The sequence below is a fragment of the Lottia gigantea genome, assembly GCF_000327385.1.
Source record: "Lottia gigantea unplaced genomic scaffold LOTGIsca_129, whole genome shotgun sequence".
NCBI lineage: Eukaryota > Metazoa > Mollusca > Gastropoda > Lottiidae > Lottia > Lottia gigantea.
The window spans coordinates 312,140-316,908 of NW_008707410.1; positions in this window are offsets into that span (position 1 = coordinate 312,140).

Consider the following 4,769-nt stretch of genomic DNA (forward strand, 5'->3'; position numbering starts at 1 on the left):
TTCTTAACTAATACATATTCATATCATGAAAGCTATGCATTCAAAATAAATAAACATAATAGAGAAATTGAATTCAACACTCTTTACCAAATTTCCCTTATTGCACAATCATAGAATAGCACCCCTCATTGACCTTGCTAATTTACCAAAACCTATTCAGTGGCAAAAAAGTAGGACAATGTGCAAACAGCAAAAATTCAGAATAGTAGAAACAAAACTATGTGATATTCTACTTGCCAAATTCTTTCTAAATTCCTCTATGCACAACAACATCAATAAAGGCAGGGTCACCTCAATCCAAACTAAGAAATCTCTAGAGCTATCAAAGAGGGATTATATATTTTTTATGAGTTGATTGAATTCACAGACATGTTTGTCAGCTTTATGGCTGTATTGTGTATTAATAAACTTCTATTCTGGCGTTCATATACACAGTCACCAAAATAATTTACCTACCAATTGTACATTGAAAATACATTATTTATAAAATACTGGTATAAGCTTACATTATCTACCAAATATACAGTCACCAATTAACATTATCTACCAAATATAGTCACTAAATATACATTATCTACCAAATATAGTCACTAAATATACATTATCTACCAAATATACATCATCTGTCATATTTAGGTAGACTGGAGATGTAAAGAAACTCACCAAATCAGTAGTGAAATTTTTTAATCTAGGCCATAGTTCAATGTTGACAAATGCCTCACTTTTGAAATAGCGACCAAATGAAAAGCTGCTTTATATTTTAATTACATATCTTAAATCCATCCAGACTCCCCCTCTTTTGCTTTATTTAAACCTGGCAAGAAATCAACCAACTAAGCTAGCAAATAAATTAAATGGTGTATTCCTTAGAAGGACTTCAGAAACTTCAGAAACATACATTTGCACATTATGAAAGAAAAACAAATACCTTGATAATCACAGCACCTTTTTAGAGCTATACTATGTTTACAAGTTTTGTCAACTAGATTTTATCATATGATTATGAAATATCAAATATAATGGTCTAGTGTATAAACTCTTTGTATCCACTCTATAATTTTTAATAATGAATAATATCAAAGAGTCAGCCTTTATATAATAAATAATATTAAATTGGTTACAATGTATCATAAAATATCAAACAAGAAGGTTAAAACCTAAGGTTCTTTCACAATCTCAGCTTAAAGGGTAGTGTCATTTTAGCAATGTCCAAATTATAAAAACCAGTTGACAGAAAATCAAAATTATGAAAACAGAAGCCATAACCATTTTTTATATCAGTAACTGGTAAGTGTACAAGTCATAAATAACTAAGTATAAATCAATTGTTGAATCTTTGATGCTTAATCCCAAAAACATTTCACATTGTCCAAAAAAAACTGGGCAACACGACCAAAGATAAATGAGGTCTAAAAGCTTAACTTTTACATTGGTCAGTAAATCAAATTTCACTAATAATAATGTGAATTAGTATACCAGCTCTTAAATAGTAAATTGACATCATGTTGATATAAAAAAAAAAAGTAGTGCCTACCAGCCAGTACTGGAATCTTCATAATTTAATGGTTTAAACACTATGTAACACTATAAAATACTTTGCCCCATATAAATATATAGGATAGTTTCACTTTTATCTCTTTAAGATAACCCTCACTACCTTTCAGAAAGTATAAACTAGTAGGCCAATACTGAACTGAAATGTAGCATTACAATAAACAAGCACACTTTGTCATACTTTGTTGCACTAAGTTTGATAATTATGGTGTTCGGAAACTCATAGGCATCAATAACTTAACTCTATTTCATATCATTAAGAGTTTATTTTTTTAGTGGAGGTATCGAGACAAATACACTGTTTAAAGATCGTCACCTCTGACTTATAACACACGTTATTACCGTTATGTTTTTCACGCTTTGTTGCATGTGATACGAGCTTGAGTTTTCAATGCAAAGCACAAAGACATATAAAATCGCTTTGAGCTGTATGATGTGTGTGAAAAATTCAAACTTACGTGATTCCTTTTCGGTTATTCCAACGGTATGACCCTCAAGATTCGATAATCATGGCGAATGGGGGTCAAATTTCTTTTCTCACTCCCCTCAACTTTTCATCAACTCAGCTTTCAAGATGATAACAGCGGATACCAGATGTATAGAGAAATTGAAATATCCACGAAAAACCCACAGAAAAACACAACAATTTCCCACGAAATTGACAGAAAATTAGTCACAAATTCACAAAAACTGTTTAAATATTGAATTACGGTGTAGTTTCCGTTAAAAATCCAGTTATGAAAACATGATTTACTCCCAAAACCTTCTTTTGTCTGAGGCCGTGTTTACTGTAAACGCGTGAAGAGTGTAGTCACGTGATCTCAAGACCAAACGGCCTCGTTAGTTGCAGAAGGCGCCGTTATTTTCAGGCAGTGCGGCTTTCTGCTGATTTCTTTGAAGTTGAATGCAACAGATGGGTTGCGTGGCAGAAGAGAAGAATGTGTTTTTACTGGTTTTGAAATTGATAGCATGCTTTTTATTAACCCCGATTTTAATTAGTTCATTAGTAAATTAACTAGGCTAATGACGCAATGCAACAAAGAGAAATCCGAAATCCATATTTTAATAGTTATAGGGAGACGGGTAGGCCTATTGCCTGCTTTGTATTGTGCGTGCTTTCAAATTTTCACCTAAAATAGAAACATTTAGTGGCCTAGTCTTAACGTTAACAAGTGTTTTCATAGGATATTTTTTGAAGTGTAGAGGACTATGGGCCTATAGACAATATCAAGTGTAGTGAGTTACAATCTCATTAGGTAGCCTACCACTCCCTCATCCCCCCAATCTCCTCTCCTCAGTCTAGTTTAGTGTAGAGAATTCCACCAACAAAACAACTTAAAATTCTAACAAATCGATGAAATGGGAAACAAATGGAAGTTTTCTAACTTAATTCCGTCGTTTTCCTTGGAAAAAAAATTCGATTCTACGAACTTTAGCTGCGGAATTCCTGTAACATCAATTAAGTCAATTTTCCGTTTTCGTCCTTTTTTATGTTCAAATTCCAGATCAATGGCGTTTTCCACACTTTCCGCAATTTTTTTTATTTTTTTGGAACAGAATATTAGTTTCTAAATCAATCAGTCTACTGGGAACTTACAACTCTTAAGACCCATATACAATTTTTAGTTTTACATTCGTGTTTTGATGGTTGTAGGCTTCATTCCAGATCCTCGGCTGTTAAAAATTGAAAGAGATAGGCATATAGACTGATTCCGCTGTTTTAGCAAAATTTACCTCGGTGCACACTTCATGACGTTTCTTCATTAATCTTTTCTTATGGCATCAAAGTTGGGTACATTCATATCAATCATACGAATGCTATGATGGTCTGAATGCCAACGAAGTCGCACAATGCCACGAACTGTGCAATGAGGGAATTGTGTCAGGACATTTGAATTAGTTTCAACCTCTACGTTTTGTTAAATCAATAAGAAAGAGTGGAGATAATTAGCTGTAAAAGCTCCAAAATGGAGTTAACCAATAGGTTGCACAGTTTAACAGATCAGCTGTGGTGTTAACCGAACTTAAAGAGTAAAAATGTTTTTATGTTGCTATATATTTCCATATATTCCTTCGTGAATTAGGCCTACTGATAGATACAAATTAAGAATGTTACCAAATGGTCGCTGAGGGAGAAAAAGATTTTGATGTTTTTGCGCTTCTCTTATTTATTGTCCATATATTTTTACTATATCTTTATCATCAAAATATTTGAATTGGATATTCCAATTATTACAATAAAAGTGAAAAAGTAACACTCTAATATCATCAGCCCACCAACACACAGACACCCCCATTGTTCCCATTTCATATCCACCCTCAATCAAGGGGTTGGCCCGACCAATCTTGCCACCATACCCATTCATCTCGGCTATTCCTTCTCCAGTAAATAGAGAAATCAATTAGCGATCAGAGGCTGTAAATCAAAATGAATCTGTCTCAAGTCTCCGATACGATCGTTAAATATCGGAAAACGATACGTAATTTACTACGTTCCGAACTGTCTGTTTTTGTGTACCCAGAAAAGGCTTCCACTAATTCAATCTCTTCATAGGTCGGAGGGGGTGACATGGAAAAGGCGTCTAAACATTATTTACCAATGCCACGTTTGTCACAGCCTGTGCTTAAAGATCCTTCGACCAATAGAAATCGAAAAGCTAATGTCGTTGCTTAGGCAAAATTCTCTTCATAGCATACTGCATGGTGTGGTCTATATTCCTTAACCCAATCAAGTGAAGAAAGGTATGATTTCGTGTCGTTTTAAGACTATTATATAAGACTCCTAAATCCGATAGTTCCGATTGCCTCATCTGAGATTTATAGCGGATTGTTCAAGAATGAAATCGAAGCGATCGCTCATTAATCTAATTAGAACTCTAGGATCTATCTATCTGGAATTGTGATCCGTTAAGACGGAAGGGTAGGAGATGGGACCGGTTGAGGTGGGGCTCCTGTTAGGGTCTGGTGAAATAGAACTGACCTGGTGGTTGGAAGAGTATTGTGACAGGCAAGACATGTGCGGGGAGGGTCTGGTGACATAAGACTGAAATGTATGGGGCTTGTGGTAGGGTCTGGTGACATAAGATTGGCCTGGGTGGGGCTTAGGGTAGGAATTGGTGACGGAAGACGGTCTGGCGGAGCTTGTGGTAAGGTCTGGTGACATGAGACTGACCTGGGCGAGGTTTGTGGTATGGTTTAGTGGCAGGCTGGGTGGG